Source organism: Ursus americanus, chromosome 34, assembly GCF_024610735.1.
Source record: "Ursus americanus isolate L20-20 chromosome 34, mUrsAme1.1.p, whole genome shotgun sequence".
Taxonomy (NCBI): Eukaryota; Metazoa; Chordata; class Mammalia; order Carnivora; family Ursidae; genus Ursus; species Ursus americanus.
The window spans coordinates 20,132,058-20,152,721 of NC_142160.1; positions in this window are offsets into that span (position 1 = coordinate 20,132,058).

Here is a 20,664-nt window from a genome sequence, read left to right on the forward strand (position 1 = left end):
TATTAATAGGAAGAAGTATGAAGCACCAAGAGAAAGAGGACTTTAATTAGCAATGACTAGAATAGGCATATATACTACATATTTTCATATACCTGTCAAAATACGAATACCGGCTTTGATTTTTTTCTTAGATCCTCAAATCCAGAGCTGCATGTCATCAGTCATATGGGCTTGTCTTATAAACCACAGATCAGAGGATCAAGGCATGACAGACTAACTCTGTTTTGAAAAAGCAAAATACAGAGCATTAGACCGGGAGTCAGAAGGTCTGGGACCTACCATTTGTTATGCCACCAATTACCTGGTCTCCTTTGGAAAAGTCTCTTAATTGAGCCACAGATCCCATAAGGCTATAAAATTCTACAATTTTCTGATTCCAGACCTTTCATTTGGTTGTGTCAATTCACAGCAATGTCAGAAAATGAAATTCTGGCTATGATGTCATTAATCGTGTAAGCATGGGAGAAACTGAGAAGCCATCTATGGAGACTTCTGTGGCGGCTCTAGTGTCTCCCCAATAAGATTGACTTAAGAAAGGATGTGTATGAAAGATGAAAAGAGAGCCATGTGACAAAAGGTAAATGATACTAATAAAGCTGAAACTCAGAATGAGATGTAACTTATGAGAAACGAGACATCTACAGTAAGATGAGTTATGATGAGAATAAGAACAAGATGGTATTGGCTGGTTGGTTGCAGCACCAAAGACCCAGGCAAGTATAGCAGGGTCTGCCATGACCCTGTGCTTTCAGAGGGTCCCACTCTAGTGTGCCTCTTACAGTGAAGAGACCATGAGATTTAGAGAATATGCCCCTATGGACCAGACTCCTTGTTCCTAGACCATGATTCAGGTAGCCTGGAACTCTGAAATTTCCTGCCCCAAAGCCTTAAGCTTGCTTTCGAAGCCTATACAGCCTTCTTCCTTAGATCTATCCTCACAAGGGTAAATGGCCAGTACGACTGTTTGCGGGGCATGGGGCATCATTTGGAGGTGCAGGCTGACGCCTGTGTGAGGGCGTACAGGATCAGAACCAGAGCTGGGAAGAGAATTGAGGTGGGCGCAGGGCCAGCTTCGCGGTCATATAACCTGGGTAGTCACAGATTCCTGCACAGAAAGAGACCCTTCACTTAGTTTAGGGCTCTGCTATGAATGGCTTAACGATTTCATCCTTGAATTTCTGTTTCAGAAGGGAAGTCTAGGAGGACCATGGAGCATGCACGTAAACGAAGGAGATACACGCAGTAGGCACATTCACCACTGTTCCTTGCCGTGCTATGTGCATACAACTTCCTAATGCCCCATGAGCACAGAAGTCCAGGGGATCCGCAATGCAGGGGAGTTCAGTGAGACTCAAAGCACGTATGGGTAAGCGCGTTAGGTCTGTGACGACATGGGAGCCCTGCCAGTCCTGAGAGGTCATACTTTCCATTTGAACCAGAACTTACTTTGAACACAGAAAGCAAGCATCGGTGTTCTAGGAAACGCAAATGATCGAGGAACCATATCATATTCTTTCTTGTTCATGTTCCATCTCTTTGTTCGCCAAACACTTATACTGAAAATGATGAAGTAGAAAGAAAGAGGGTGATCAACACAGTTTCCTTCCCTTCTAACCCTTCCTTTACTTCAGTAAGCCGAAGCCAGAAATTTTGAGTGGATGTGCACTGATGAAAAAGTGAACTGAAAGAAGTTGAATTAATTTTGTGGGATTTTTCTACTGCCGTGGTAACAAAAATATACATACATGTGTATGACCTGCCAAATATGAATCATGTAATTCAGGTGATTCTGGGTTCAAGTTAAATGCTCTCTCATACTTGCATTTAAAATTGGAATTATAGGGGCATCTGGGTGGCTCAGTAGGTTATGTGTCTGTCCTCAGCTCAGATCATGATCTTGGGGTCCGGAGATGGAGTCCTGAGTCCTGCTCCCTGCTCAGAGGGGAGTCTGCTTCTCCCTCTGCCTCTGCCCCTCCCCACACTTGCACTCTCTCTCTCATAAATAAATAAAATCTTTACCCAAAAAAAACCCAAAAACAAAACCTCTCCAGGTGATTCCAATAATGAGGACCACTACCTGGAAGAAAAGTTTTTAATAATAGTAATAATAATAATAATAATAATAATAATAATGAAATTGGCATTACATAATAAAAGGATATAAAATTCACGCTAATAGTGTAAAATTTTTATTTTTCTTTACTGAAATAGCAGATACAAAACAGCCATGACAAGTTGAGAGAGAGAACAGAGGCTGCAAAAGAAAGGGAAACACTTAGTATTTTAATATCTTTAATGATACTTTATTTTACATTGTGAATAATAGGCCTTGGCTTTGTTTTTTGCACCATGCCCTACAAATTATATAGCCTATCTCCGGTGTGCTATGAGTGGGAGGCCCTTGATGGGAACTAGCTCCCACTGTATCTAAATTTTAACCAGCCCTGCCAAGTTCTTTTTAAGGTATATTTGTCAAGGTAAGAAGATAGAACATACTTAACAGATTTGGGTAAACATTTAATTCTAAATATTTGAATATATGCTGTGTGGGTGTATTTTCTCTTGCTCCTGGCCCTGCCATTATTATGAGTGGGCTTACTGTTTGAAGTGGATGGGACTATGAAAATAAAATATAGAGAGGAGTTTTGGTTTTTGTTTTTAAAGATTTTATTTATTTATTTGACAGAGATAGAGACAGCCAGCGAGAGAGGGAACACAAGCAGGGGGAGTGGGAGAGGAAGAAGCGGGCTCATAGCGGAGGAGCCTGATGTGGGGCTCGATCCCATAACGCCAGGATCACGCCCTGAGCCGAAGGCAGGAGCTTAACCGCTGTGTCACCCAGGCGCCCCTGGAGTTTTGGTTTCTTGAGAAGAGGAAGCACTGACATGGACTGCTGGTTGTCTCCATCATATCCAACTGTGCCAATGTCAGGAGAATGTAGACAGATCTTAAAAATGAACATAAGCCCCTGGAGAAGTTCCTGAGGGAAACGGAGGTGCTTGTGACCTGGCGTGGGATGGAAGGAGAAGTCTAAGCAGGTGTAGGACTGGGAGCCGCCATCAGGAGATTGGTTAGGGGGCAACTCTGGAGTGGCGTTGTTTGCAAAAAGAAAAATAGCAACACCAGCCCAGCGTGGCTTGATTGGCAGGTCACTCCAGGGTAGCACTGAAGTCTGGCTGAAGTGCGAATAGGCTGCCTGAGCCCTCAGGCTTACCTTCTACTTTTCTCCTACCTTCTAGATGTTATATGATTAAAGCCATTAAGCTCTTGAAGACAAGCAAAGTCCAGGAAAGTCAACCAAAGAGTTTTGCTAACAGGTAGAGTTGCAAACCCAGTTGGGTTTGGGCAGCACGTAGGTGAGTTCAAGCCGAGATCATTGCTCGGGACCCATCTACTCTGAGGCAAATTTCTCTCCTTAAAGTCCCTGAGAGGGTCACAAAATAGAGCCTGGGCTTTGGCCTCCCTCCCTGAGTACGCATTAACAATCTAGGCAAGTCAGGCCCAAGGCTACTTAGTGAGAACCTGAAGCAGGAGGACCACATAACTTATCGCCCAAATCAGGACACTTTTCAGCATGAAGGGAGGGGGATTAATAACTACTTTGGCTCGGTGGGTATGAACTATCTGTGTTCCAGGCCAAGCAGGATACTTGTGAACCTATCCATAAATTTCATTTGTGTATATTTTTTAAAAGCACATCTCTGGGTGAACAAATTCGAAAAAAGCACTCCCCACAAGGTGGACAAATTATTTGAAAAAAAAAATTTTAAGACACCATATCTGGGCAGAAAAATTAGAAAAAGGCATTAAAGACAGTGCTATATGGCCTGGCTTGGCTTGATAAGGGGATGGCATCTTTGGGTGAAGAGAAGTTCACTTTGACTTCTGAAAGGATGCTGTTCTATGCCAGCGAGTCAACCTGGTGATGGAACACAGGTATCTGGTGGGTCCCCTGGTCCTATCAACCAGGCCTCTTTATGCAATATTCAATTGGCATCCTCAGATATGGAGGTCCTGCTTGTGACCACAGGAGAATATGAGCTCTAGGAAATATATCAAGATATCAGAAGAGCACATATAAGAAACACATATAAAAAAACAGTATATTGAAATAACATATTCAGATTTAATTAAAAATAAACAGTGCCTGGGGCACTTGGGTGGCTCAGTTGGTTAAACATCTGCTTTTGGCTCAGGTCATGATCTCAGGGTCCTGGAATTGAGCCTCCTGTCAGACTCCCTGCTCCATGGGGAGTCTCTTCTCCCTCTTGCTCTTCCCCTTCCCCGACTCGTGCTCTCTTTCTCTCTCCCTCTCTCTCTCAAAGAAATAAATAAAAAGCTTAGAAAAATAAAATAAACAGTGCTAGATTTTAAAAATCAACTTACTAAATATGTGCATAAAAATATGGGAGAATGTCCATAATCTGAATCAGAAACAAGCAGTTTTAAAGAAAAAAAATATATTTGTGATTGTGAAAGGCTCCAAGATTGAGGCCATGAAGATTGCCAAACAAAATAGGAAAGAGAAAAAAATTTAGAGAATTTGTAAGAGAAATTAAGACTATCACAAAAAGGAAAAAAGGGGACACCTGGGTGGCTCAGTTGGTTAGGTGTCTGTCTTCAGCTCATGTCATGATCTCAGGGTCCTGGGATCAAGCCCCATGTTGGGCTCCCTGCACAGCACGGAGTCTGCTTCTCCCTCTCTCTCTGCCCCTCCCCCAACTCACAGCACATTCTCTCTCTCTCGCTCTCCAATAAATAAGTAAATCTTTAAAAAAAAAGCAGCTAATGGAGTAATAATTACAAACTTTTGAAGCAAGTAAGTGTGAACCTAGAATTTTATATCCTGCTAAATTATCATTTGAACATGAAATCACAATGAAGATATTTTCAGACACACAAAGCATCAAAAGGGTTATCATATAAAAACCTCCATTGAAAACACTTGTTATAAAAAGTATGTCTTTCATTACTAACTAAATGAATGAATAAATTCAGTAATATCCTATGAAATATATAGAAAGTATGGTAATTATAATATATTTTCTTAAAAACTCAAAGATCAGATCAATGGGGCATATTCCTATCAATTCAGAACTAAAATTCTTGATGATGAGGGTGGGGATATGAATAGGTAAGGGGAGGCCAGAGAAAGGAAAAATCATATTAGATTACTTTTCTTGTTTGAAGAACATCATAGATTGATGCTTGAAATATTCATAGGAAGAAATGAATGTAAGTGTAAGTTTCTATGAATTGCATTTAACCACCAGAAGAAAAAAACTAAAATGTATAACTTTCAAATTAAAAAAAAAAAAAATCTATCCGGGGTGCCTGGGTGGCTCAGCTGGTTGGGCAACCGACTTTTAATTTTTGCTGGGGTCATGATCTCAGGGTCATAAGACTGAGCCCTGCATGGGGTTCCACACTGGAAAAAACCCCTACTTGGAATGCTCTCTCTCCCTTTTCCTCAACCCATCAACCACCTCTTAAAAGAGAAAATCTATCCGATGGAACCAATGGGAGGCCACATAGGAGGAGGAAAAAAGCAAGATGAAATGAAAGTGTGAGAAATAGAAAATATACAGTTTAATTGTCAAAATAAATCCTAATATATTAATTACAGTAAATATAAATAGGTTGAATTCAATTACCAGAGGACTGGATTAAAAGTACAAAATCTAACAACATGCTGTCTACACAATTCATCCGTACAACAATAGGATGAAAAAATTGACAATAAAAAATAAAAATGATATACCACCAACATGAGCTATAAGAAATCCAGCATAGTGGTTTAAAACTAAATAAAATTGAATTTATGGTAAAATACATCATAAGACATAAAAAGATTATATATTCTGGTAAAACAAATAGTAGATCAAAAAAATATAACAATCATGAGTATATGTTTATCTAAATAGAGTATAAAATATGTCCTAAAACAACTGCTAGAAACATAAGGTAAAATTAAAATTTAAAAATTTTAAAAATTGGTATTTTGATGCAAATTTCTTAGAACCAGATGGACCAAGCAGACAAAAAAAGAACAAAAATGACATTTTGAATAAATCTATTAATAAGTTCAAACTGAGTTATTCAGGCAGAATTTACATTCAACAAAAACCCCCCACATTTTTCCAAGTTATATGACAGTTTCCTGAAAAGGTATCAGAAAGAAAGAATAAACACATTGTTTTAAAGAAACAATAACACATCATATAAAATATATTCTGCTATAATAATGGCATATGCATAAAATCAATAGCAAAAGAACTGATATAGTTTTGTGTATCTGATTATTAAAAACAAATTTAAAAATCCTATGCAATGACTCTTGAGTTAAAAAGGAAATCAAGAAAATTCCTGTATACCTAAAACTAAATGACAATGAAAACGCTGTAAGTCAAAATTTGTATGACTCAGTTAAAGTTGTAGTCAGGTTTAAATACATGCTTGTTAAGAAATAACATATTTAAAACTAATGACGTAAGTCTTCTGCCCTAGAAACTGGGTGAAAAATAGAATTGCTTTTTTAAAAAGATTTGGTAAGTGATAAATGTCAGAACAAAATTCTCTAAAAGAGAGGACCCCCCCCCCCCCAAAAAAATCAAAACCAAACAAAAAGCCTTGCTGTGTCTTTGAAAGACTCATAAGATAGAAAAAAACTCTGGCAAGACTGTTGAAGAAATCCAAAAGGGAGAAATCAAACAATCAAGATATCAAATGAAAAATGTGGAAAACACTATATATAATAATATATATGCGTATATAACCTAAAATGAATACAAAACCCAAACGGAGCAAAGTTTTAAGCTGTGAAAGAAAAAAATTTTAAATAAGAGATAGACCTTATTCATGGACAGCGCAACTCAACTCCTAATGGTATCGTATGTACCCAACTAGCCTGTAGATTCAGTCCACACGCAGTGAACATGCCAGCTCAAAATTCTGAGGAATTTGAGAAACTGAAACTCATAAGTAGCTTTCAAAAGGGAGGTTTATGAGTAACTTTAAAAAAAATTAAAGAAGGTGAAATTGCCCAACATGACAATAAGACAATACTTTAGTAACAAAGCCAGTACTGCATACTGGTGCGTACTATGCCAAAACAGCATATGCATTGCAGTCCAGTAGAAATATTGTGCACTCCACATATGTGGTTTTATTTTTTTGCATACCTTAAAAAAAAAAGGAAACATGACATAAATCTTACTATATCTTGTTTAATACAATGTAACCAAATGTTATCATTTTAACAGGCAATCCATATAAAAAATGAATATAGTTTTTTCAACTAAGTCTTTGAAATAGGTAATGTTGTCCTACAGCACATTGCCACTGTTCAAAAGCTGTTAAGAGGCTAGTTACTACCCATGTACTGGAGAGTATGAACAAAATCGACCCGCATATTCATGAGAACTAAAGAAAAAAATGTGGAAAGTCCAAATTGTTTAGGAAGTAATATTGGGAAAAATAATGTGTTTTATGGAGAAAAATAGACCTGGATGCTGACCTCACCTTACATACAAAAGTAAACTTAAGCGGAAATGAAATCAAGAAATTCATGTGCATGGCAAAGCTATATAAAGTTAAAAGAAGAAAACAGGAAAGGTTTTTGTGCCCTATGAGTGGAGAAAGATTCCTTCAATAGAACCTAAAAAAGAAAAAAAAAAAATTAAATCATGACTGTCCCAACTTGATTATAAAAAAATCATAATTTTCTACTCAACAAAGAACTTCAAAATTAAAATTAAGAGACAGTTGCCGGGGCACCTGGGTGGCTCCCTCCAGCTCAGGTCATGATCCCGGAGTTCCAGGATCGAGCCTCACATCAGGCCCCTTGCCCAGCAGGGTGTCTGCTTCGCCCTCTCCCACTCCCCCGGCTTGTGCTCTGTCTGTCTCTCTCAAATAAATAAAGTCTTAAAAAAAAAAAAATAGAGAGACAGTTGCCAAACAGGCTGGGAAAAGAAATGTATAATATTAACAAAAGACAAAAATTCCAGCAAATCTAAAAGAAGGCAGGAAACCCAAAGGAAAAAGGATATGAATAAGCAGTTGGAGAAGAGACAGAGCAACACTGATTCTATTTCATATATACTTCCTGCACTTTTTTTTAAAAAAGATTTTATTTATTTATTCGACAGAGATAGAGACAGCCAGTGAGAGAGGGAACACAAGCAGGGGGAGTGGGAGAGGAAGAAGCAGGCTCATAGAGGAAGAACCTGATGTGGGGCTCGATCCCATAACGCCGGGATCACGCCCTGAGCCAAAGGCAGACGCTTAACCACTGTGCCACCCAGGCACCCCTACTTCCTGTACTTTTAAGAGCAAATGGCCCCATGACGTGACACCCTCATCTCTAATTGCTCTGCACACAGCTGCAGTATTACACCTGCCCCGAGACCAATGAATGTAGCTGCCAGGAGATGCTATTGTGCTTCTTTCTCTAGTTGGCTGTCTCCGTAGTGTGACACTTGGATTTCCTCCTGTAATGTAGGGCTTTCATCAACACAAACTGGGATTTTTTTATTTTTTTGCCATTGACCACTGTCAATGTGTTTGTTAATCGTATGCCCCTTTCACATGGACTTCTTTCAATAAATGACTTTGTCCTATATTCTCAGAAGAGAAAAAAAAATGGGAAAAGCAGAAAAAGCGATTACTATTGAAACAAGAAAAACGATTTCATGCTGAAATATTATATTCTATAAAGAGGGATGAGTCAATAGTGTGAGTGTGTTGCATTGAGTATAAGAGCATTGTTTCAGATGCATTGTGTATATGTGTTTGCCTGAGAGTTCCAATTATGTAGCAGTTGGGAAGGTATTCGCTTAACATATATTATTAAGCATTTTCCAACGGTAGTATTTAACCAGTGTGGCCAGAGACTTTAAGGAACTGTTGTTGTTTGTTTGTTTACTCTCCAGGATGTCAGAGACCAGGGTTGGGGTAGATCTTCACAATATCCCGGTGGATATGCACCGTGCACATGCCTGAGTTGAAAATAAACACAAATTATATTGTCTTTTTAATTTTGTTTTAGTACTCCTTTTATACTATTGCTTTAAGTTAGAGTGGGTATTTCTGCAGTGCTCCTTCCAGCAAGTTATTAGACCAAAAAGCTCTTGTGTGGAAAATTCAAGGTGGATGTGAATTTTTATACTTCTCTATTGAGGGAGAAAAGAGAAAAGCTGGGTAGTAAATAAGACACAGGTATTTCATGGAAGTCTTTGGACCCTTAGGGTACAGAGGATGACCTGAAAAGAAGAAAGCAAAAATTGGAGGGGGAAAAAAAGTTAACAGTTGTTTAGAATGAGTCATATATAATGAGTTTAAGTAAGGGCAATATTGATAAAGCTACATATTATGCATATATGTATGTGGCAAACCGAAGGTTAGTTAATAAATGTCAACAGTGTAAGGGACTTTTACACTTTCTTTCTATTTTTTTTATCCTAAATTTGGTGGTTTGTCAGAATCACCTGTGGGAGCCAAAATATAAATAAATAAAACCCAGATGCCCAAGTCCCATCTCTAAAGATTCTCATTCAATGGAGTCTGGATTTCCTCTGTGTTTGCAAACCTCTACAGGTGATTCTGATGTGATGCACAACCACAATTTAAAGCCTCTGCATTAAAGTAACTAATATCTAATTATATTGTCATTTTATAGTTTTATTAATAGGTTGTGTGTTTGATGGAGAAGTCTGATGTCAAATGCACTCCCCACTGGAAAAAAATAACTAGTACTTTCTACTGCCACTTGGTGGCAGCATACATATATTTCAAGGGCAATTATAGTAGGAGGCCAATTTAATAAAACATTTTAGAATTGGAAGACCATATAGAGATCATCTAGTCAAGCTTCCAACTTCTATAGTTGTGAAACTAAGGCCCATATAGATGAAATGATTCCTCTCCAGTCAAACGGAGTTAGTGAAATGATGAAATAAAAAATAACTCTGAAATTTAATTTAGTGCTATTTCTATTCATCTCGAGTAACAGCTCAAACTTCAGTATGATAGATTAGGGATTGAATTCTTGCTCGAATTTACTGGTTGTGTGCCTTTTGGTAAGTCACTAAAATATTTTGAACCTCACTTTTCACATATGTAAAATAGTGAGCCTTGACTGATACAGAGTATGGGAGAGTCTAGCACTGTTCTTAACATGTATAAGTACTTAAAAAATCTTTGGCTCTCATCCCTCCTAAACAACTTCTATCCACTTAGCAATAAAAGTGTCTTTCAGCTAGCAAACCACCCCAGAGATGACAATGTTTTGGCAAGAGATACAAATTTTTTTCTTTACTGGATTTCCTTAGGCCTGATATTTGAATTGCATTTACATCTCGTCTTGTTTATGTTATATTGATGAATTTGATAGAAGAATTCTTACAAGAAATAGGCAGGAATTAAGCTGTCTGACTCTCAAGAAATATAATTTGATAGGTAGCGGCTAGAATCACAGCAGTATTTTGAACAGGAGGTCCATATTGGATATTAGATACCTAGACTCTTCTTCATCTATTAAGAATAATTAGAATCATTTTCAAATTTGTTTTAAAGGGCAGTTATTTTCTTCTGACTCATTTAAGCAAACTGACAAGAAAAAAGAAAAAAAAACAAAACAAAACTCCTGAATCCTTTTTTATAAGGCTTTTAAAGTAAAGCAAATAACTTTTTTTGCAACATTTCCCAAACCTTCATTATTGAATTGGGTGAGGTTCACCAATGACCATCATTTCACAACATTATCTCCATTATCACCTTCTTTTTTTTTTTATTTTTTATTTTTTAAAGATTTATTTAGTTATTTGAGAGAGAGAGAGCGCGAGCAGGAGGAGCAGAGGGAGAGGGAGAGAGGATCCCAAGCAGACTTCACGATAATCCCAGAGCCCGATGTGGGGCTTGATCCCATGACTCTGAGACCCTACCTGAGCCTAAACCAAGAGTCTGAACTCATTTGGTTGCCCCTCCATTATCACCTTCTGTGAATGGGCCTAATAGATGTATAATTAAGACAGAGCTTCGCTCTCAACGCATTTTTGATTTTGTATGCAAACAGGATGAGGAAAGCAGGATCGGGAAATTCAGGCATAAAAATCTATTACTGATACATGCTACCATATGGGTGGAACTTGAGACACTATGCTAAGTGAAAGAAGTCAGACACAAAGATTACATATGGTATGGTTCCATTTATATGAAATGTCCAGAAACGGCAAATCCATAGAAACAGAGTCTATGAGTGGTTGCCAGGGTTTGGGGACAGGGCAGAAATAGGAAACGACTGCTTAGGGGCTGTAGGGTTTCCTTTTAGGGTCATGAAAATGTTCTGGAACTAGATAGCGGTGATCGTTGCAAAACATTGTGAATGGACTAAATTCCACTGAATTCTGCATTCCATTGTAAAAACGATCAAAACGATGAATTTTATGTGACACATATTTTATTACAATAAAAAAAGGAAGAAATAGGGAAAGATTTTGTGTTTGGGCAAAAAAGAACTGATCAGGAAAAACCCACTCTACTATTCCATCTTCTCTCTGTTTTCCCAGTGCGTTGGTCCTCAGCTAAGAGTAGGCTGAACCTGTAGATGGTATTCATTCAACACGATCAAGGGGAAAGTAAAGGTAACTAAAATAAAATCCAACCATTCCTCCTGAGCACATTCATGACACCTGTTTCATCAACCTCCTACTCAGCCATGTGGGCATCCGCGTGCGCACTGCAATGTAGGTTTCCTCTACTTCACTACTTCCCGCAGCTCACTCACACACGTAGGTAACAGTATTCCTGACTTTAGTGGACCCTACAGTGCTGGTTGTGTTCTATCTCAGGGGAAGGAATGGAAAGGAGGAAAATGCCTCCCACTGGCCTGGTGAACTGGGGACAAAACAAATGCGGAAGATGGCTTGATCGTCAAACTGAGACATTTTATTTTTTCCTCTTCCTTTTCTTTTTATTCTTCCTGTTGGGTCTTCTGCTCACATTTTCCCCCACTTTCTTCCAAACAGGAAAGACACTAATTTGCTGCATTGTTTTTGTTTTTGTGTTTTTGTTTTGCAAAACAACTATTGTTTTGGGTTTCTTGTTGTTTCATGAATGTCGCTATTTTTATTGTCAAATGAGCTTTAGTGGTTGATGTAGGGGTCTCTTGGGAACTTAACTTTTTCAATTTTAAGGATAAAAGCTCTTTGTTTGAATTGGCTTTTACTGGGTGCTTCAACCTTTGCTCTTGGCTCTTTGACAGGGGACTGAATAGCACCACATTTCCTTTGAGGTTCCAATAAATAAAAGATCCCAGTTTCTCCTGGGGTCTTTTAGAGGATTTTGCTGCGCTCTCTAATAGCCAGATGGGGCTCCAGGAAGATGACATATAAATGAATATAAATGGTCTGATATATTTAGAATTTGCTTTGGCTATGTTCCTGGTCCCACTCCACTTCTTGTAACAGATGGCTTTAGAGGGCATTAGTTATATATATATGTATATTAAATACATTAATATTTTAGTACATATTATACAAACATACAACACAAATATAGCATATTAATTAATTATTAATATATTGATTTTTTTTTTTTTTTTTTTTTTTTTTTTTTTTTTTTTTTTTTTTAAGATTTTATTTATTTATCTGACAGAGAGTGAGACAGCCAGTGAGAGAGGGAACACAAGCAGGGGGAGTGGGAGAGGAAGAAGCAGGCTCATAGCGGAGGAGCCTGATGTGGGGCTCGATCCCGTAACGCCGGAATCACGCCCTGAGCTGAAGGCAGACGCTTAACCGCTGTGCCACCCAGGCGCCCCGTGCCACCCAGGCGCCCCAATATATTGATTAATATATTATTATATTACATTATTCAAATTACATATTTTATATAATGAATATTTATTTTATGTATATTTATATTTACATATTACGTAGCATGGCATATTTGTTATATTTATAATGAATCACAATTTATTGTGCTTATTATTAATAAATATATTAATATATTCACAACCTTATAATATATAATATTAAAATAATAATGTTATTATTTTAATATTATATACATTTACCTATATTATGTACTTACATAGCATAGTCATATATTTATCATTAATAATAAATTATAATTTGTATTTATTGTTATTAATAAATACATTAGTATTTTATAATATTAATGTAATATTAATATGTTATATAAATTATACTATAATTGTATCATAATGTAATATATAAAATATGTCATATATTATGTAATATATAATATGATTAATTAAAATATAATTATATCATGTAATAGAAACATAATATTATTTATAATAAACATATATTCATATATTTTAATTATACATCACACTACAAGTATTCATAGATATTTAAAATTTTATTTGCATTTATTTACAATCATGTTTTTATATGTTTATAAATGGATGTATTTCATATATTCATATAAATATGTCATACAAATAAGGTATGTGAAATACGTAACTATATACATACACACACAGAAATATACCTATTTAAAGAAAAAAGAACAAAATGAACATAGTTCTATAAGAACAAAAATAGTTATGCTTTACTATTTCAATAACTGTTTATAGTTTTCTACCGTATGGGCTTCTATAATTTTTATGAATAATTCCCCTTGATTGAATGTTAACTTGCTTTCATTTTTGGCCACTATTAATGATAGTGTGAAGAATGTGGTGGCAAGATAGTTTGAAAACTTTTCCAGAGGAAAACAGTTAGATATGCCAGTGACATGTAAAAACCTTGTTTTTAAGTGCAAGGCTGATTTGGAAGTGTGTGATAGAAATCCCTCGGGTCTGGGGATGAAGAGTGGGACACTGAGGTGATAGCCATAGCTATCTTGAGAGTGGATTACAAACCTCGACAGCCTAGAACACCAGCTGGCAAACTTTTCTTTATGGAGCTAAGGCTTTGTGGGCCAAGAAGCAAAATCGAGGATGTTATTTAGGTACTTACATAACCAATTAAAATGTCACCACTTCAAAAACTGAAAACTATTCACAGCTCATCGGCCGTAAAATATAGGCAGCTGGCCGGGTTTGGACCCCGGGCCATAGTTATATATTGTTGTACTAGAAACTTGGTTGTAAAGGCCATGATCACAAAGGCAGGAGGTAAGACTTGATCCCTAGATGGGAAGTTAGAACCTGTCCCTAGGTTTTAATGAAATGATGGACTAGAAAAAATAGCTACTGGCAAAGGGAGACTAACACATTCTCTTGGCCTTGCTCAGGGTAGGAAGAAGTTAAAAAACCTTGGGAATTTCAAACTTCAGATCTGCGTTCACAGTGTTTAGTTTGCAAATGTATTTGTAATCTTGGAAAGAGATGCTAACAAATTGACAGTGCTCTCAGGGGGGGTTAGTACCCTACACACAAAAGTAAACCCTCTCTGTGGAAGTAGACCTTTATCCCTGACCTATAGGGTTCCCATTGATAACTTCAGCTAAGTCCAAGCTCATGCTCTACTGTATAATAATGAGGAAATCAGCTACAATAGCCGAGAATCAGCAAAAACAATCAATACCAGAATTAGATTTCCAAGGCCATCAGATACTGGAATTATCAGGTACAGGATAAAAATATACATTATTAGAACTTGAGCAAGGAACAAGAATATTTTAAAAGGCTGGTTAGAATCTTCCTACAAATTTAAAAAATACATATCATTGATAAAGCTAAAAGCCCAAAGTTTGCATTTAAAAAAAGCAGATTAAATATGGAAGGAAAGAATGAAATGATGCTGTTTTTGCCTAATTATATAATAGATCAAGCCTGAAAAAGGTACACATTATTTTTAATGACTTATTGGCCCTATAAGTAAGGGCCCTATAGTAAGGAAAAATTGGCCCTATAGTAAGGGGAAAAAATTTCAAGGGGTTTCTCCCCAAAGAAAAGTGAGAAGTAGCAAAAGACAGGACAGTCTGGGCAGGGGTGGGGGGTGGGGGGTGGGGGGCGTGGAAATGCCACTATATTCCTTGCTGTTGGGTGAATTAAACCTTGGGCCAGCAACAGTGTGGAGGAGCTGACCCTTAAACGTTTACAGTAAGTTGGAAACGTCAAAAAGCTTTAAATATTTATAACTAAAAAGATTTATTAAAATTAATGACCAAGTGTTTCCTTTGACATCAGAAAAGAATATAGAATGAAGGAGATAATAAAGACAGGAGCAGAACTACATAAAACAGGAAAAAAAAGTATAAAATTGAGGTGATCTAGTAGGTCGAAATTATATTCTTTAAAAAGATTTAAGGGCTGTCTGGGTGGCTCCGTCGATTGCTTCAGAGCAATCATCTGACTCTTGATTTCGGCTCAGGTCATGATCTCAGGGTCCTGAGATCCAGGCCTGCATCCTGCTCTGTGCTCAGCACAGAGTCTGCTTGAGATTCTCTGTCTTCCTCTCCCTCTGCCCCTCCCCCTGCTCTCTCTCTCAAATAAATAAATAGATCTTTAAAAGAAAAGATTTAAAAACAGATAAGCACGTTAAGAAAAAAATATAAATAAATGCAGAAAGAATGGGGACAATGTTATAGCAGGGATTACAAACAGAATATGTGAAATCTAGTAAATTTGAACATTTGCGTAAAATGGGCAATTTCCTAGCACTTAAAGTTTACCAAAAATGAGAAACTATAGAGGCAGAAGTGTCCTTTAACCAATAAAGGAATTAAATTGATAGTTTACAATCTTCCACCAAGAAAATAGCATATCCAAACCTTGGGAGGTGAATTATACCAAACTTCCATAAACAGACAATGCCAATCCTAATCAAGAAAAACTTCTAGAGAGAGCAGAAAAAGAAAGAATGTCCCTTCATCCATCTTACAAAGTCTATATACTCTTGATACTGAAAATAGATAAAGACTCTAGGAAAAAAGAAATTTACAGGTCAAATTTACTTGTGACTATAAAAACAAAAATTTTAAACTACTATTTAGCTACCTAAGTTCACTTGAGGAAGAAAGAGCATGACCAAGTTAAGTCAAGCAACAAACGCAAAGATAGTTTAATGTCAGGGATATATAGATTTAATCCACCATGTTTTATTTCTTTCATTTAAAAAAAATTAATAAAACACTTATATTGAGCTCTCTTACACTAGGCACTGTTCTAAGTGGTTTATGTATTTACTTCACTGAATCTTCTACTCTTTCTGGGAGAAGATCCCATTTTGCTAGCATTTTTAAGTAAGGACTCCAATACCTCTAAAGATGAGGTGACAGTCACAAGATTATGGGGATGGTCTCTGGGGGAATCAGGACAGGAGTTCGAGTCTGTGCTCAAAACCAGTGTCTCATACTGACACTCACATTAGAAGCTAAAGGAAAAAGAACCATGTTCTTCTCTCAAAAGATGTAGAGAAGGAAAGCACATATATTTCTAAGTATGTCTCCTAATTTCCTTTGCTTGTTTTCTCATCTTCTTTTTAATGAGTTTCACCATGGAGAAAATTTCATTTCTATATAATTAAATGTATCATTTTTTCTTCGTAGCTTCGAAAAGTATTTCTCATGAATAATTTTTTCTCAAGGCTCCTAAGTTTCTAGGGATAGTTTTAGAGTTTCATTATTTTTTAACTTTTAAATAGTTGATATATTTAGAATTTATTAATGATTATAATGATTCCCACTTTTGTTGAATAATTTTTGCTATTGGTCCGAAATATCAATTTTATTCTAATCTCAATTCCATTATGTTCTTGAATCTCATTTTAATTTAAGATGCTTCCTGTTCCACTGATTGGCTTGTCTATTTCTGAAACAATATGCTACTTTGATTATACTATAATAAATGTAATATAGTAACCATAATATAATGTATAATAAATAACGTGATGTAACAAAATATAATTTACCGTATAACAAGGTCAAAAGAGAATAAAGCTATACAATCATTTGAAACATCCTCAAAAGATATTTTGTAAAATTCAATATTCATTTCCAATTTAAAAAATAGTAGCTGTATGCTTCCACAACATGAAGAAGTTATATAATCTAAATAAGAACGAGGTAAATGGTAAAACTTCAGTAACATTGGCAATAAATGCAGGACAAGATGAGGGTACCCAATACAATGTTAAACAAAACTGCTATTTCATATTGTTAAACAATTGTCTTAAGATTTATTTTAAAAATAAACAAAATTAGACAGGGGAGGGGTACAGGGAGACGGAGAGAGAGAATCTCAAAAGACTCCACGCTAAGTGTGGAGCCCCACACAGGACCCTGAGATCAAGACCTGAGCTGAAACCAAGAGTCAGGCAATGAACTGACTGGGCAACCCAGGCACCCCTAAACTATTATTTAACATTGTTTTTGAAGCACTGATGAGTTCAATTAGAAAAGAGAATCTCATTCTTCTTAATGTCTGTAGAATTTTCCATTGTATGAATAGAAGCATTTATTTAACCTATCCATTACTGATATGTGTCTAGGTTTCTAGGTTTTTATTTTTTTTAATTTTTCTTTTTAAAATTATTATTAACATATAACATATTATTTGTTTCAGGAGTACAGGTCTGTGATTCATCACTCCTACATGATACACAGTGCTCACCACAACACATACCCTCCCCAATGTCCATCACCAAGCCACCGCATTCCTCTCACCCCCCTCCACTCCAGCAAGCCCCTCAGTTTGTTTCGGGAGATTAAGAGTCTCTTATGGTTTGTCTCCCTCTCTGGTTTTGTTTTACTTCATTTTTTCCTCTCTTCCCCTATGATCCTCTGCCTTGTTTCTCAGATTCCACAAAACAGTGGGATCATATGATAATTGTCTTTCTCTGATTGACTTATTTCACTTAGCATAATACCCTCTAGTTCCATCCACGTCATTGCAAATGGCAAGATTTCATTTTTTGATGGCTGCATAAAAGTGTGTGTGTGTGTGTGTGTGTGTGTGTATACACCACATCTTTGTTATCCATTCATATGTCGATGGACAAACCTAGAACCTAGGTTTCTAGGTTTTTAAATTTTGCAAAATTATTTCAATCTCCAAGGCTTTCTCCTGTGTTTCATATCTTTTAGAAGAAACAATATCTCCATAGATTATTTATCTGGCTTGCTATGTTAGCCACCAGAAGATAAGCTACCTCTCAGTTCTTCCCTTTAGATTCCTAGTTGAGATTACAAAATGAAAATGGAAGGTAAGCAGGCGTTCTGCTTCGAGATTGTAGAGATAAGTCTTAGTGATACAAATTTGATAAAGGTTAGGGGCATCTGGGTGGCTCAGTCCGTTAAGCACCTGCCTTAGGCTCAGGTTATGATCCCAGGGTCCTGGGACCAAGCCCCACGGCAGGCTGCCTGCTCAGCTGGGAGTCTCCTTCTCCCTCTCCCTCTGCCCCCCCCCCCCACTTGTGCTTGCACGCTCTCTCTCAAATAAATAAATAAAATATTTTTTAAAAATTTGATAACAATTAAAAATATCAGCTCAGCACAGGGGCGCCTGGGTGGTATAGTTGGTTAATCCTCTGACTCTTGGTTTCAGTTCAGTTCAGTTCAGGTCTCATGCTTGTGAGATTGAGCTCCACAAGGGCTCTGTGCTCAGCACAGAGTCTGCTTGGGATTCTCTCTCCCTCTGCCCCTCCTGCTCATGCTTTCTCTCTCTCTCTCTCTCTCAAATAAATATTTTTTTAAAAAATCAACTCAGCACAAATATTTTTCCAGCTGTAACTATGTATGAGTCACTTGATTCTATAGAGAAACAAGACAAGATTCTACAGGATTGGCCCTCAGGTACTTCCAATAGGATAAATTAAATAAAGTGTGGCTTGGTGTCTAATCCAAGACAAAATGTAATAGTTACTTTTCTCTCATGGCAAAATTTGGTGGAGTAATATGGAAGTGACTGTGGGTTTTTAATCAAAGGAACACAGTAAATCTTGTGTTGGAAGATGATTTTTCTGCTTTCTTTGTGCAGGTGAATTGGAAGGTGTCTACGAGAAGGGAAATTCCCTTAACCAAAGTTAAACTCATACGTAGTTGAGCATTAATCAAATATTCATGATCTGTTTCTCTCTGATCATAACTTCTTCCAATTTATACACTTCTTTGATACTTGGTTAATCCTTTTCAAAGATGCAATTAACAATGATTATTACTACATACGCTGGGTTTTGCCTGGGCCCTGAAGAAACTATCCCAAATTACCAGCTATGATTTTCACTTGATTTCCTTACAAAGAGCAATTGGAAATTCTGGTTGTAAGCAGATTAGAATGTGAAGCTAAGAAGTCTCTTAGATTTCTTTAGAGGACCCTGCAGAGCCCATTGCTGAAAGTTTGAAAAACACTGGGCTTTTTGAAATTGATTCTTGTAGAGCTTTGGGAAAGATCACTTGACCAAAAGAATAACAATGTTTCTCATTCTGTTATTTGCCTTCCACAGGGAAACATCGCTGAAGTTTCTGGACTCAATTTCCTTCCCCATGTGTGAATTTCACTAACAATATCCAGCTCCATTCTTTCCCTATATAATTTGAAACTAAGCAAAATCAAGACTCAAAATTCATTTCAAAAAATAAAATGAGTGCATAACATAGAATAGTTAATGAGTGGATCCCTTGGGAAGTGGATATTGTTTTTTGTGGTAAGATGTAGAATGAGTTTGGAACTAGAAATTACATGGTTTGAATTCTGGATTCGGAAATATATAATTCTGGGTGAGTTGCTCAATTTTGCTCAATCTCATTTAATGCCCACCTCACAGGATATTATGATTAATTTAAAATCACTTGTATAATGTACATTGTTATGTAAATCCTTGCTGTTACTCTTGTTCTCGAATAAATTCATAACCTTAAGTAACTCCCTGGGAGAGGTATTTACTTATTTGTTTAACTTACTTTTCTGTTATTGGCTGAATCGTGTCCTCCCAACTGTGGAAGTCCTAATGCCCAGTATCTCGTGATATGACTGTATTTGGAGGTAGGGCCTTTAAAGAAGTAACTAAGGTCAAATGAGGTCATATGGATGGGCCCTAATCCAAGGTGACTGCTGTCCTTATAAAGAGAGAACATTAGGACAAAGTCACACACAGAGGGAAGACCATGTGAAGACCCAGGGAGTAGATAGCCATCTACAAGCCAAGGAGAGAGGCCTCAGAAGAAATCAACTCTGCTGACACCTTACCTCAGACTTCCAGCCTGCAGAACCATGAGAAATAAATTTCTGTTCTTTAACCCGGTCAGTCTGTGGTACTTGGTCATGTCAGTCCTCGCAAACTAATACATCTTTTTACAGCCTCCTTGTCTTAAGTTGAAAATCCAATATTTGGCATTATAGCTAGAAAACAAAAATAACATCTACATTCCTTGTTGTAGTTTTTCTTCGCTATTCTCATTGCTATTGATTTCCATATTTGGGTTTATTTTCCGTAACTTGTAAACAGAATATTAAGCTCATTTCTAGCCTTACTTCTAAGATACAGTAAATGTGCAGATACTGCATAGATTTTGGAGAAATGCCACGAACAGTATGTGTATGGGTGTGTGCATTCATATGCTTAAAACTTATACCTTCCCCCTCTATTTTATTTTCTTACTGTGATCTAAGAGTCTCAGCTTTTGTGATTAGTACTATTGAATACTAGTCACTGAGTTTTATTCACCAAAAATTGTCAATAATAATAATGATATGGG